This window comes from Mytilus galloprovincialis, chromosome 2 (assembly GCF_965363235.1).
Source record: "Mytilus galloprovincialis chromosome 2, xbMytGall1.hap1.1, whole genome shotgun sequence".
NCBI classification, from domain to species: Eukaryota; Metazoa; Mollusca; class Bivalvia; order Mytilida; family Mytilidae; genus Mytilus; species Mytilus galloprovincialis.
This window is the reverse complement of record NC_134839.1, coordinates 73,805,410-73,821,721: the sequence shown is the minus strand read 5'-3', so window position 1 is coordinate 73,821,721 and position 16,312 is coordinate 73,805,410. Positions and strand designations below refer to the sequence as shown.

Below are 16,312 nucleotides of genomic sequence, written 5' to 3'. Positions count from 1 at the left end.
ATCAGAGTTTGATTATTTACTTGTTTCCTCTATTTCAAATAAGGTCAATATCAATTTCTGGTCAACATTTGTATAGGTTAATAAACATAAAAGACATGGTTTCACAAACATTTAGACATGGCATAAGTTTATCATTTTTACAGTGAATTAAATGTGCCTGTCCCTAACATAATAAATGCATTGTATTGGAAAGTTCAATATATTTTATCTTCAACAATAGGCTAGCATTAACAACTCGGATGTGCACTGGGGTGGTATAATTGTCATTTGCAACTTTGTCCAGACAGATTAAAAATGAACTACTCATGATTTGTTTGTTTGAATGGTGTTTTACGTCAAATGAGCAGTATTTCAGCTATATCATGACGAGAACAAGGTGTAGTGCATTGAAATTGTCTGCTGTGACTAGACCAGCACGCTGAGCTGGATTTGTTTCAACAGTGCTAGCACACTGGAGAACTGCACGCAGTTAGACAGACACCCCACTCAGACACATTATACTGATTCTGAGCCAACAAGCCGTTGCTCTCACAACTGAATGCCACATGCTTGGCGGAAAAGCAGCAACTACTTATTTTTAAGTCTTCTGGTTTGACCCGACCGGGGATCAAACCCTGGTCTCCCACTCTTGAAGGCGAGCACGCTACCAATTGCGCCACAGAGTGGTTATAACTAATTATGACAGAACATTTAGTAAATATTTAACAATTGTATTATAATTTATCAAGCATTTACCCTGTGTAAACAAATCCTAAATTATATCTTATTACATAAAATACTTACAAAAATACATCAGGAATTGGTTATGACTAATAAAAAATTAACTCTACAATACAACACAAGAACTACAATGTGATAACATATGTTCTATAAATAAGTTAATATTAAGCTTTAGTTTGAAAACATATCTAAAAAAGGAACATGGATGGCCATGTCCACATAAAGAGAAAAACTACAAGAAAACAATGCTAATTTCAGTGTTTTGTTTTATAATAACCCCAAAATACATAACCTTCATTTTCGTCCTTTTAAGCATTGTCCACAATTTAGCTCAGGATAATTTTAATATTAAATGAATAACATTTTTGTTTTTTAAATATTTTCTCACTAAAGTTTTAGAACTCTAAAACAAGAAAAGTCTTATCCCTTATGTTTTAGTTTCCCTGCTTACTTTTAATATAAGAATTAGTTGATCAATACTTAAAAATTCTGTTACAGTAGTAAAACTTAATGCCCCTCACACCATAATACAAATAAGACCATGACAAAATAATCATAATCTATACCAAGATACTGGTTAAATGGGTCTCAATTAATATCCTTTTTATTTTAAAATATTAAACTACAGCATTATATTGCACTATTAACACTATTGTACAATATAAAAGTTTGTATAACAAACTTTTGTTCAGGAACAATAGTTTTTATGTTATATTGTTTCCAATTTATGTATTATATATTGTAACATAGAGGAATAGCAAAACAATATTTGTGTTTGAATTGTCTCCCTTGATAATGCTTACACTACATGAAAACAGAGGTTCCAGATACATTTATGCACAATATGCGCAACAAGTTAACACCATTATGTGCTTATCAGATGGACTGTACTGATATAAAGTTAACCTTCCAACATTAAGCTGTCATCATTATTAAAAGACAAGAACAAAATTAACTTCCATTATTATTTGTCATGTTCAATATCTCTTAACATACATCATCTTCTCCATTATCTGAAATTATAAAAAAATAGATATATATATACAATGTTTCAATGCATTGTCAATATTTGAAGTAATGTATTAAATAAAGGTAACAACTGTGTGACTGGTTAAGGTTTTTGAAAATCATAGTTGCCTATGATGTTTACTAAATTTTTTCTCAACAAAAATAATTTTTGCCTCAAAATAAGGTAGAAGTTCTGATTTTACATACAATTGTTATAAGCAACAGTTTTGTTAAATTGAAACAGAATATTTTATGATGCAATGTGTTAATGTGGTATAATGTTAACATGTTGATTTGCTCAGGTGATGTTTGCCATCACTCAGGTGTCCATTATCAACACTTTAATTTTGGTGCTCCAGAACAACCGGGACAAATTATACAAAACCTAGCTTAGGTTCTCCTTGGACAGACCTCTTTCAAAATGTTGTCTGCTGACATTGTTTGTGTTACAAAATGACAACATAGGTCTTTGTTTGGTTAAAAATTTGACATCTTAATAATAGCCATTGTTTCAGATATGTTTGTTTGTTTGTTTGTTTGATTGATTGGTGGTTTACGCCACTTTCAGCAATATTTCAGCTATATCATGGTGACCAGCTTTACTGACGGAGGAAACCGGAGTACCCGGAGTAAACCGCCGACCTTGGGCAAGTAACCGGCCAACTTTTTCACATATGGGTGGAAGTCGAGTGCACCCTTTTTTGTAATATACAAAGCGGGGGTTTCAGATATGCAAATTACCACTGTTTTCATTTAATTTGAAAAAAAATTATTTTGTAATGTTATAAATCAATATTTTCAAAATGTTATAAATTTCGGTGGATAGTTGTTTATGTACATAAGAAAAAGAATACATCCTTGCACACTTCCCTGTGGAACTCCAGATATTACTGCTAAGTTGTCAGATGTTGTGTATTCAAATACTGCTGTTCCATATTCATATATTGATATTATACACTTAAAACAATATTAAGAATACTTCTATACTTACAATTTCAAATTTTGTATTATCATAATTATATGTTCATTGTGGTAGTAAAACTGTTTCACCAACATACACACTATGTCACTATGTGAACTATACAATAATCATACAGTGGTATCCTACAAAAACATTTGTAAAAATAAATAATGACACTTAATTAAAACATTACTTCAACAAGGATTTAGGTTTCATAAACTGTTGGCTACTTTCCGAAAATTTTATAACAAGTATGAACATCTTGTAATTAAATATAATGTAACCCGTAGACAACTTATCTCAGAAGGTGTTTCGCATCCTAAATTTTATGGCAATGTTGTAAATAAATGTAAAAAACTGAAAAATCAACTTTCAAGACTGGGTAAAACTTTAAAATCTTATGTTTGTAAAGGATATAAACATGATATTTTGGTTGTATCGGTTAATTTAACACTATGTTCCAATGACTTGAAGATTCTCAATAAATACTGGCCTCTCACTAAAACTGCCGATTTCAATTTATTTTGATGACTGAATGGCACCAAACCAATCCCAATTGGAGTGTAATTTGTGATAATTTTTCAATTGTGCGACAGTTTTTATTTCAACAGATATATTAGTCTTAGCTAGCTTCCAGTAGTTGCGAGCACAATTTGACCCTGCTTTTGTTTGTGATTATTGTAATTATTGTCTTTTTATATTATTTGTGTATCAGTTTTACAGTACTGGCTATTTTAAATCTATTCTTATTTTTTGCATTCGATAAGTTTCAAGATCAATAAATGACGCGTCTAGCGTCAAGACTTAGTTCACCTTTAATCACCATCACAATAGGCAGTGATTTAGCACTGTTATAAATATATTTTATTAAACTTATTAAATTCCGGTTATGATTGCCTTATTTTATTTTATAATATGTTTAAACAGGTCCCGTGGACGCTTGGGATGGTTTATTACATACCCACACACAACGTGTTCAAATTGACAGTACACACTTGGCTTGTACTTGCCTACTTGTTTCTTTATAGGCATACTACGTGTGGTTATGAGTCAAACTCGTCTCTACTTAGTGTATTTGGGACCGGTTTAAATCTATTTTTGTGTTTTGGCATTTTGTAATGTAGGTGTTCTTCAGTTTTTTAATGCTTTTATTTGATTTGTTGGTTGTTATAGTATGAGGTCGATATTGTTGACTGTATACTGTGCAGGTATCTTATTGTGTGTCTTTCAGTGTGTGTGTTTGAATTTGGTCGGGAATATAATGGAGAGGTTTGAGTACTCACTAACCGGTTCAATCCAACTATTCCACTGGTGGAATACCTGTACCAAGTCAGGATTTCCCGGCTTCTTGTTGTCTTGTCTCTGTCTCTATATTTGTGCTTTGAGTGAGGTTGAGTGTTGGGGAGTTGTTTAGGTGTGTTTTGATGTTTTGTGTGGCATTGTAGTCATTTGCTGTTATCCCCTTTTTTATATCACAAGTATATGCCCCAAGTACAACAATATGTTGAACCAAGTTTTTTTTTCAGAAAATCTCATGAATAAGAATGGGTTAGAATCCAACATACTTGATCCTTTAGTATTATCTACATGTATAATCCATTATAATATTTGTAATCTACAAGTAGGTAATGCCTTTCAATAAATTATGCAAGTTATGAAAAGGTGTTAATTAAATGTCATTTGTTTAAATAATGTTGCTGTCAATAATTGGCTTGTGTCATATAGCTGAAATATTGCTAAGGTTAGCATAAAGCAACACTAAATCAATATTTTCTGTTGTTTTGGTGTAGATTTTGCAATCAGAAATAATTTTAAATACATCTCCACATAGTTCTTCATATATTTGTTTATACTATTTTGTACCTTGTTTAAAATTTAACTATTACATGTATATAGATGACGGTTCTAACCTTCTAGGGTGAATAAAACACATAATATCAAGCAATATATTAAACACATTTCCACTCAGATATTCTTACGTGATACAACATGGCAAAATCAAATCATCCACTATTCATTAATAGCACATGTGATATTGTCTAAAACATAAATATAAAATCTATATAATTAAAAGTAAAACTTATTTGTTTTTCAAATAATAAAAAATATACCACACACGTCAAACAGACTTAAACTAACTCATGCTAGGCACATTCTTGAGTTACTTTGCTGGTGATATATTCTTGATAATCAATAAGACAAATTAGTTATACTTTAAAAAATACAGATAATAACAACTTACTGTTCATTAATAATTATAAGGTAATACAGGTGTTCAATCTAACATGACCTTTGACAAACATCCATGTCCATTTAAATGTTCAGTGAATTCTCTGTGTTGATGTCTCTTGGGAGGACTTCCATCATAGATACATGTGCAGTGGCATATACATGTACTTGTATATAGGAGCAAACAATAACAATGTTAGCTGTATAAGAAAAAATAGAAAGTTTTGTAATTGTAATCTTACAATTATAAATTTTACTTGTAATTTTACTTGCAATTTTTTAATAATTGTAAAATTATTGTAAAAAAAAAGTATGATGTTTTTTTGTAATTGCTTTTTTTGTACAGTAAATGTAATTAAATTACCATTCAAATAAAAAAGAAAACATGCATGTGTCAATTCTCTGAAATGGAAGCAACACAAATTAATACTTCTGATGTGCTAAAAACAATAGCAAACAGCATCAAAATGATCATATACCTTAGATGAAAGTTGATGTCAATTAAGACAGACACATATCAGATGTTGAGTCAATCCCAACAATTGTCTTTTATGCAAACATACATTTTAAACATATACAATAATTACCTTGCTACATGTACTTCATCAAACCATGGATACACTTTTGATGTCCTGTTGCAAAACTTTATCAACTAGTAAACTTGAGGCTCATGGTTTACACACACAAATTTTGGTGAACATCATGAGGTTTGATGAAAGTGTAGTGGAAGCAATTTCACAATTCATGTTAATGATATCAAATCACACCATAAATATATTAGCCTAAAAAATAAAAACAGTAAAAAATATACATATTTGAAGGACTATTTGCAATACATGTATGTTTATCCACACAGTTTTTAGGCAGCTATAATTTATTATTTGATTGTTACCTTTTTAGTGTCACTGTGCTAGTTATTTGTGCACTTATCATACATGTATGTAAAAAGTATAATTTATCAATGGAAAATTGAAATACTAACCTGCAAAAGGTTCTATAAATATACATATTAAATTCTTTCAATACATGTAGTATGATGTACATTGCACATATTTTTTAATGCATACTGTTTACATGTAAGTACAGTATATTATTTTATGCTTTCATGATACACTCATGTACATCAGTGAATTAGTGGTGGTCCAAGTCCGTCAGTAAGTTTTTAAGTCCTTGAAGTGTATATGAAAATAAAAATAGTTTAAGAATACATGTAGGTATTATTGTGTTAAATTATGCATAAATTTAATGCTTGATAACTAATTATTTTTTTATAACTTTAAATAGCACTGGTGCTGCAAAACTGGTGGTACCTTTCATCCTTGCATTATTTTAATTAATATTATGAATAGAGTGAAACCAGGACATACACATTCATGTTCATTGAAATACAAATCTATTGCCACATCTATAAACTCGTATCTGAATACAAAAATAACTAAACATGTATTGTACTAAACATGTCAAAATGCATATGATAATAATACTTTAAACTTATTTATTCACGGTGAATTGGGAAACAAGTTATTACAACTTATATAAATCCCTCTCCATTTTGCAGTGTAAAGGATCAGCCCTTGTAGTGGCATCAGCCTACTGTTTTGTTTTTTAAATCTACAAGGTACTCTTTTAAGTGCTTGGGGAATTGCTATCCCCTTACACTGTCATTTTTCCTCCCCATCTGACAGTATATCCTTGTTTTTCGAGACCATCGTCACAAATGGTGTCAAGGAAGAGTCGAAAATTGAGTATCTAAAATTTTCACCCAGTTTAACATGATTTAAGTACTTGCTACATATGTACAATAAATTAAATGAGGATGTGTAAAGTCTATAAATAATGAGATCTTGACATCTGCTTTTGCTTATCAGTTTTTTATAATTTTACCAGTTGATTGCTATATAAATTATCTAAAATATTAAGAGTCCTGCATGTTTTGGTCATTTATAACTGACAGATTTCGAGAACACAGTTAATAAATTCAACATTATGACACAGTTGCATAACCGTATAAGAATTCAGACAAACAGTTAATTGAGCATATAATAAGAATAAATATACACTGAATCACACAGGCATTTACATGAATATGCAAAGTAAAATACAAAAAACTTTTTACTCATTTTGGTTAAAGCTCCTGTACTGCCACAAATGAAGGTCTAATAAGTTACTCTATATGAATGTTAAGAATGTGTATTGTAATAAAAGATTGTATACTTTCATCCCACTCATGGTATTTTAACGATAAAAAATACACCTTTCTTTATATTATATAGCCAATATGAAAAATATGCAGTGGCGGATACAGAAATTAAAAAAGGGAGGGCCCACTCCAGTGATTTCCAATTTTTACTAAATAATCAACCAAACTTTTATAGCATAAGGGGGAGCCCATTGGATTCACCTATGATATGTACTGTAAGAGACCTTTTAGCATGGATACATTTTTAGTAAAAAAAAAAATTAACAATAACAATTACTAAAACAGATACCAACGCCGTAATGGACATGTCTAATATCTGTATGCTACATTCAGAATAAAGTAATTTAAAACAAATAAATGAAAACTTGATTCAACGTTGTTTAAATTGTAGTAAAATTAAGTTTAAACTTCTGATAAATATATGAGGTATTCCAAGACTATTATTTTTGTTTTGTTTATGGAAGATCATTCATTACAACCAAAATGAATTATGATGACACTTTTAATATGTCCTATCAGTTTAATGATCATGCAAGTGTTTACTGCATGTCCATGTATTTAGTCATTAGTATTTATATCTGAATTGATTAATGTTTTTCATATTCATAATCAATAACTATTTGAAATATCTTTACATTTCAAGTGCTGTCCCAAAAGTATTATTTAAATTTCACCTATTTTATTTTGACACATATAAAATGAACTGGATCTACTCAATAACAACATACCACACTACATGTATTGTAATCATCAAGATAGTGAACCACATAAGACTCAGGTTTCATTTTTAAATAACTCACATCATTTCCTATATTAATTTCTGTAACATATTGAATCAGTTTTTAACAATAAAGTATTATCAAAGCACAAGAATTAGAAAACATAGGTAATCACAGATTACTGAGTCCGCCTTAATAATGCAAGTTGTAACATTCAGCTATCTCACAAAATGCCATGTTGTTCTGGCAAAAAATGATGCTTCATTACTTTATTTATTCAATATTAACCATGGTTTTTGGATATGAATCTTGTGGAAACTATGATGTAAATCTCCATCAATCAAAGTTGAATGATCATTGACCAATGACCTTGAAATAAAGCCTATCTTATTTTGGCCTTGGATCGTGTATACTTTTAATCTGAAACTCTTGGTGAAGTTTTTTAACCCAAGTCAAGGTTGTAAAACTATCCTAAAAAAAAGTTCCAATGTTCAATGAATCATTACATCAAGGTCAAGGTCTTCTAATTTTTATATGAGTCTGTGTATAATTATATTCTGAACATACATATGAAGTTGCATGACCTAGCTATTATAGTCTGTTAAAATAGAAACTAAAACGTAAAACTGCATCCAAAAAAAAAAAAATCAATGTTCAATGAACAATGACCTTGAGGTCAATGTCATCTAATTATGGTTTGGGTAGGTACATAATTTTATTCTGAACATTGTGACAAAGTTTCACATCTGTAGCTATTATATTATTTGTAAAAATACAAACTAGGATGTAAACTGTATCTTGGGAATATCAATGTTCAATGAACCATGACCTTAAGGTCAAGGTCATCTAATATTGGCATGGGTAGTTGCGTTATTTTATTCTGAAAACTGTGATTTAAAGTTTAATGCCATTAGCTATTGTAGTCTTTGTAAAAACAGAAAGTAGGACTTAAAACTGCATTTGAGAAAAAAAATCAATGTTCAATGAACCATGACCTTGAAGGCAAGGTCATCTAATTTGTCCATGGGTAGGTGTGTAATTTTGTTTTGAACATATTGGTGAAGTTTCATGCCCCTACCTATTATAGTCTTTATAAAAACGGAAACTAGGACGTAAACCTGCATCTTGAGAAAAAAATCAATGTTCAATGAACCATGACCTTGAAAGCAAGGTCATCTAATTTTTCCATGGGTAGGTGTGTAATTTTGTTTTGAACATATTGGTGAAGTTTCATGTCCCTACCTATTATAGTCTTTGTAAAAATAGAAACTAGGACGTAAAACTGCATCTTGAAAAAATCAATGTTCAATGAACAATGACCTTGGGGTCAAGGTCATCTAGTTTTGATATGGGTCTGTGAGGAATTTTATTCTGAACATATGTGTAAAGTTTCATGACCCTAGCCTTTAAAGTCTTTGCTTAAACAGAAACTCGGACGTAAAACTGCATTTTGAGAAATTATGTTAAATGAACCATGACTTTTGGGTCAAGGTCATCTTATTTTGTCATGGGTATGTGCGTAATTTTATTTTGCACCTACTGGTAATGTTTCATGACCCTAGCCATAAAAGTCTTTGAAAAAACAGAAACTAAGACGTAAACTTGGAAAATTTCAATGTTCAATGAACCATGAAGCTGAGGTCAAGGTCATCAAATTTTAATATGGGCAAGTTCCAATTTTTGTTTCTGAAACAATAAGCTAGGTTTCATGGTTCTAGCTATCATGGTCTCTGAGAAAACACCTCGGACGCGGACATGGACGCCGGGGGTAGTACAATAGTCCTTCACAACTTCGTTGAGGCGGACTAAAAAGGCAATAGTTTGTAATTAGGGAAATTAATTTAAAGTTATGAAAAATATCACAAACATATAAATCAGGTCTTGTAAAAGCATTGGCATAAAAATATGATTTTTTAAAAAGTTAGTGATAAAATCAAAACCCTGGTCTTCGGCTACATGTACATGTACTTGTGAATGTACTTTTTTATTAATACTTTGAGCACATTGTGTAAAGGTTAAACTTTAGTGTATAACATTTTCATTTTATTATAACAGATACATTTATATGTATCTCGCTGTGAAATGTTTTTAAAAGTTTTGTTGCATATACAAAAATGTACATGTATCTATATGAGTTATGGTTGCAAAGGGTCAGATGTCACAAGCTAAAAACAACTAAATACTGTAGCTACACAACTATAAATGTCCTGTAGTATCACATATACTTCTTATCTATCATTCTAAGGTTATCAAATGTACAGTCGGGTAATGACGTACAGGTATAGTATACACCCCATTTAAAAAGTATAACAAAATGTGTAATTCAATCCAATGTGAGCACGACATCAACCATACACAACTATATTGTTGTCCAAGTATTTCATTTATATGACAGATATCGATATAGACTTTATTAAACAAATGTTCATTATATACAATACAAATCATCATAATGAACATGATGATAGCCACTAGAGCAGTCAAAGCTGCATGCATTTTTTTGCACAGATTTAATTATTATTATTATCATATATAGACCATTCTGATATCAATATATTTACTGTTAAATAGACTGTTATAAATTTTGTATGCAGTTAAATTTATATTACTAAAACAGAGACAGATAACAGCTTAGTACTGGTATAATGTTTCATTTGAGGGTGTTAATATTGCATTGGGTTGTTATAACCTAGTTTTAAAAAATTATGTAGTTATAAAAAATCAATGTATATTTGAATACTGTTTAATTTCATATTACATGTATTGTTTAGTTCTCAAAGATTTAAAGTATCAATTTCTCAAAATACTTTAACACAAGTTGTGTGTTTCTACACTGAAAAAAAAGACAGTGTAACTACAGGTATTGAGATTTAATCAAACTACTGTAAAAATGAAAAAATATATAAAATAATAAACACTTTTAAGGTTTCAAACCGCCAAAGAATTTTACTGTATAACTCTTTGTAAATTTTGATTTTTCTACCCTCTTTCCTTTATTTACCTTAAGTTTAACTAGACTGGCATTATGATTTCCTCAAATGTATTTATGCCTTCTAACAGCTCTCAAAAAATCACCATAGGTTAACAAGCATATAAGAAAAGTCTGACATCCAGAAGTGACGGTTGTCAAAAATAAACAAACAATAGTTTCCCAAAATTCTTAATATACACATTTTGCAAATGGCTTTCATATTTTTTAAAACTTTAAATAATCTTTTATATTTGGATGTGAGTATTCCAGAATTAATTATCTTTCAAATAATACCAACTTTGTGGAAATACAGCTTGTGATACATTTTTTACAGCAAATCACAGTAACTATTTTTTCTTAGTACAGTTTACTTTATGCCATCAAACTTCTGAGGGAAAGCGTTTTAGTGGTTTGAAACCTTAAGTGTGGCCTATATTATGAAAAGGTTGTGTCAGATATGAACAAAAATTTATTTCATGAATCTAATTAACATATGAGTACATTTTATGTATTTGTTTAAATCAAGATCACCATGACTTTGATAAACATAAAATTTATGTTGTTATACAAGTACATTGCACTTTTCCTTTCCAAGCACCCTTTTAAAACCTGATATTAAAAAATTCTGCATTACTTCTTGTTAACTGCAAGACTTGACCAAAAAATGCAACGTTGCATTAGATATGTACATTGTACATACATTGCTTACATTTATGTAAAATATTTCATATCTCAATTTTAAATGTAACAAATGAATGAATTGAAAATAAGAAATGTTAAAACAAAAAATTTAAAAGTGAATAGGGGCACCATGTAGAACTTTTAATTCAGGTGAGCCTGAGGCCAGGCCCATAATTTGGTTAAATTATTCCTGTTTTTTAAAATGGCTTTACAACCTTGTGAAATAATGAAAAAAACTACATTGTATGACTGCTACATACTGTATGTACATTGTACCTGTTATGTAGATAATATTAATCAATAAGCAGAAACTCAAATGAACTAAAGGTTCTGCGTACAATGTATATATATAGAGCATACATGTACCTGTGCTAATTGTTTTAATAATCTCAAACTAACGTTGCAGACTGTAACCAAACAAATTTTTATCAAGATTTTTGTTTTAATAATGAAAACTTATTTGATTTTTTTATTTATAATATAATATTAAGAAATCAATTCAAAATGATAATTACTGAAGAAGTTTAACTTTTTCAAACTCTATATGCAAAAATGAACAAAGATAAAATGTATAGTTTGAAATATTCATATACATGTACATGTATGCACTCCCAAAATTTTGTATTTATGTCAATGTCGTCTATCTGTCTGAATACACAATGGTGTCCATGTCGTCAACATGCAGTATCAAGGATAATTAAAGATGTTGAGAATAAATAAATTAGCAAAATGTATACACACCCTTATATTATGAAAATTGAATTAGTCATTGAAAATATATATAAAATGGATCTTTTATTTTTTTGCCTTAATATGAGTATAAAAGCACCCTTTTTTCTTATCAATGTTGATTGAGATATTTTTTACAATGTCATATGCGAAGAAAATGATGGCATTGTGGTTTATACAAAACAACAATTGTGTATATATTGTATGTTAAATATTGAAGGAATACAGTATTAAGAGTTAGCGCTACCTACTTTTATCAGACACAATGGTTCCACAACTAAAGGCATACATGTTATATTTAATTAATGCTTATATTGTCATTTTCGCACCGTTGTCCTAAAAGGTATCATGCAAGTTGCACTTTATTAATTAAAGGGATAAAAATATAATCATAAATATGATTGTGAATAAAGAAATTGCAGATCAAATTTAAAATTTAAAAGCCCAGTTAAGTGTAATGTTAAACATTATAGTTTGCTTAAAATTATCGAATATTTCTAAAAATTTGATGTCATGTACAAGTTTGTGTTAATTAAATATAAAACCAGTTTTCAACAATATTGAATAGCAAAAAATTGATATGTGCAGATTAGGGGTACATGTTGTAATATTGATCAAAAGGTGTTTTAGATAAGGCCTGTATAGCAAACATTGAATGTGAAATTACTTTAAATTAAAATTAATACTGATTAAAAAATAAACTGCAAATTCTCAATACAATATTATATCTATATGTATTTATATTAAATCAACAGAAAGCAGTATGTAGAATAAATGTTATACAAGATATTGCTATACAGGCCTTACAAAAATTTCAAAGATCCTTGCTCAAATCTTCCTGTAAATGGTCAACCTCAAAAGCTTCTGACTCGTTGTCATATTGCACATCATAAATTGTATCTGGGGCACCATCAACACCAGAAACTATGCTAGTAACAGTACCAGCATACCATTCTGATGTCCCTGAAGCCTCATCTATAATCCATTTGTGTGATATGCGGCGATTCAGAAATTTTGTCTTAGATTGACATTTACGAGAAGATTTGGCCACAGGAGCAGAAATTAAGGGCAACGGACTGTCAGGGCAACTTGCATGCCTTTTTCTGGGTTTTGCTTTGGGGCGTTGTTCAAACCAAACTCCAGGTTCGCGAATACCGGGCTGTTTTCGGTGACGCGGATGGACAAGTTCTGGTAAAAGAGCCTTAAAATAAAATGCCTTCAGTTTTGGAACCATTGTATTTACCCATAAATCAACATCTTTAATTATTCTAAGCACTACCATGTCAAAGGGATTGGTACGTCTTACAACAAAGTCACACCAGGAGCAATTCAATATATTCAGTTGCCCTTGTATCTGGTGGTAATGAGAATGGGATTTTTTAATGAAAAAATTCCCATTCTTCCGTTCAAGGGGGAAATTACTTACCTTCTGTGTGGCTTCAACAATAGACATAGTATTGTTATGCAAGACATTTTTTATTTCAATTAAGCCACACTCTCCCCCTTGAACAAAGACTTTGCCGTCAGTACTGGCACCAAGAAAGGGATGTTCCCTTGAAACGACCAATCCCATGTCCTCTATCCTAACCACGTTAATACAATTGACTGCCCTATTAAGGATATAATCCTTTTTTGAATTAGCTTCCTCTTGTAAACCCTTTCTAGTAAAACAATTACCACGAAAGGTTGAATACAAGAATCGTCTGACAAGAGGTTCAACCTTGATCCCAGGATTACGTCGCACAACATCAGCGAAAGCAGATGCAGTGATCCGCTTACGCCTTTCCTCATGCCAGACTCCACTATGAGACTGTTCGTTGGTCTGGGTCTCTAGGGCAGTCAATACGGCCTCATCAACATTGATGTGCTTACCAAGGTATTCCTGAATATCAGCCTGCAGAGTGTCAGAACTAACATCAGGAATACATTCAAGGGCGTCTTTGCCATACTCAAGAGTAGACTTACTCTTGGCAGATACAGCAGCAGATTTAATTTTTCTTTGGTAAGCTCTGGCCTTGTATTCAGGGCGACTTTTGTACAACCTGTTCAAAAGAAGCTTCTTCGACCTACGGTTATAATGGATATCAAACCATTGACCAGCCTTAGTGCCAGTAACCTTCTCCCATACCGTTGGTGACCACTTAGGACCGAAATTTTTCCTAAGCCCACCACCATAGCATCGTGCATGCCATGAACCACGGTTGACCCTGTTGTAAAACTTGCCTCCGTCAAACTTTGCTCGGATCGACATCCAATTTTCGGCAAGATTGGTTGTCTGACAAGTTATCAAACTGCTGGCTTTATTTTCTAACCTTACAAGCAAACGCGAAATGTCTTGTCTTAAAACAGGGTCAACATGGGAGACAGGGTTTAAACTATCGCCTCGCGAATCCTCCTGGGCGGTCAAAGATGAGATTTCGGACCAAAGTGTACTTTGCTCATCTAAAACTGAAGCAATAACATCCTCATTGTCAGTGGGATTTGTGCTAATTTCATCCTCGACAACTGACTGTGATGACATACATAATAAAGTTTGATTTTGAGTGCATACATGTAAAGTTTCATTTGTGCTAGCTGATTCCTTCCTTTGCTTTGCTACCTTACAGAAATCGTCACTACAGTTTTCATGTATACCAAATACATGATTCACTGTATTAAGGATGTCATGCTTCAGTTTCCTTATAGCCAGCGGTCGATTTTCCTCTTGTGCTCGTCGACGGATAGCGCAGCGAATGGAACTGGTAATGCGTAATCGATTAGCTTTTGTCAACTTATTCTTTCCCTTATAGCTAGGCTTATCCATTACCAGTTGCTCAAGGTGTGAACGAAGACATTTACATGCGTGATTAGCACACTCTATTTTCTCGACACGTTGTCCCCAGACTGGAACATGCTGCCTTATTCGAGCTTCAACAGAGCTGTCACCATCGGCAACAAGACGCATATACCTTACACCATGTTTTCGTTCAGCCTCGAGAAAACCCTCGACAATGATGTCAGCCTCCATTGCCTGACTGCTGCCAGTCCAATTCATAAAGCACTCATGAGCTTTTGGAGGTACACCTTTTGTCTGGGCAGTTTTGCAGATGTAACAAAACTTGTTTCTCACACCTACGTGGAGAATTTTACCTGTTGCTGCGCCGATGATGATGGCCACGCCCCCTAAAGCATTGTAAGTATGCTTGTGCGCCCTTTTTGACCAGCCACCATCACAAATAACTGTTATTGCAGGGACACCCTGAAAAAAATCATTTCTATCAATAGCTAGATTTCTCTCTGCAATACCTGCAGCTAAAATGTCTTCTTGGAGGGTATCTAACCACCACTTGCTTATTTCTGTCTCTATTTTAGTAAATGAATTTGACGAAATACTTGGACAGCTAAAAGTTGCCATGGTTTCACCCAACTGGGCACCACCATCACCTGTTACCATGGAACCCCATACCCCTCGTACATTGACATCAAACATGTCATTGCTCAACATTGGGCTTGATGTGAACTTGAACTGCTTGTGACAACCTTGACACTCTGCAAACATAACACTAGCAAGACCAAGATTTCTTTCATCAAAAAAGAGCTTTAGTGGTTCAATATCTTTCATATCACATACCTTTGGGCATTGAATTACATGCAATGTTATTTGTAATATGTGTTTCCTGAGTAGATCCAAGTTCAGTAACCTATAGCCTTCGGCTAGAACAGGTTTATTCTTACATATCTTTAACTTAAGACCTTCATTTGGTGGCAAAACAGTGTATGTAGGTGGACAAACAGACGGAAAGGAAGCATGCTTTGGTCTCAATATCATACGTAACCCCCCCTTCCCTGGCTTCACTCTGTACAGTGTACTTGTTAGACGATAGGGTTTACCACCAGCTTTACAGGACCTTCTTGCTCTGGTCATATTGAAAAATGACCTTATAAAGACTAAATAATAAAAATAAATTCTTCAAAATATCAATGTCAGTCTGTGGACCACCATACAAAATTGTAAATGTAAACAACACACATGGTTTGCTATTAAAATACATTTTTATTTGTTGGTTATATGCAAAACTGTTTTGAAATGCACAATAAGTACACACAATTATAGG

The 16,312-nt window shown here is 32.0% G+C and overlaps 1 long non-coding RNA gene across 3 annotated transcripts in view; it reads right to left on the bottom strand.

Moving 5' to 3' along the window:
* Positions 1-689: 689 nt before the first annotated feature.
* LOC143064357 (uncharacterized) overlaps positions 690-16,312 on the bottom strand; it is a 15,935-nt gene continuing 312 nt past the window's right edge. For 2 of the 3 annotated variants that reach the window (XR_012975231.1, XR_012975232.1), the window contains exons 2-5: positions 5,506-5,700; positions 4,932-5,118; positions 2,720-2,832; positions 690-1,733 (exon numbers count right to left, since the gene is read on the bottom strand). This is a non-coding gene — a long non-coding RNA (uncharacterized LOC143064357). Of the gene's footprint in view, positions 1,734-2,719; positions 2,833-4,668; positions 4,729-4,931; positions 5,119-5,505; positions 5,701-16,312 lie in introns of all 3 variants that reach the window. The other variant, XR_012975233.1, reaches the window with a different exon arrangement.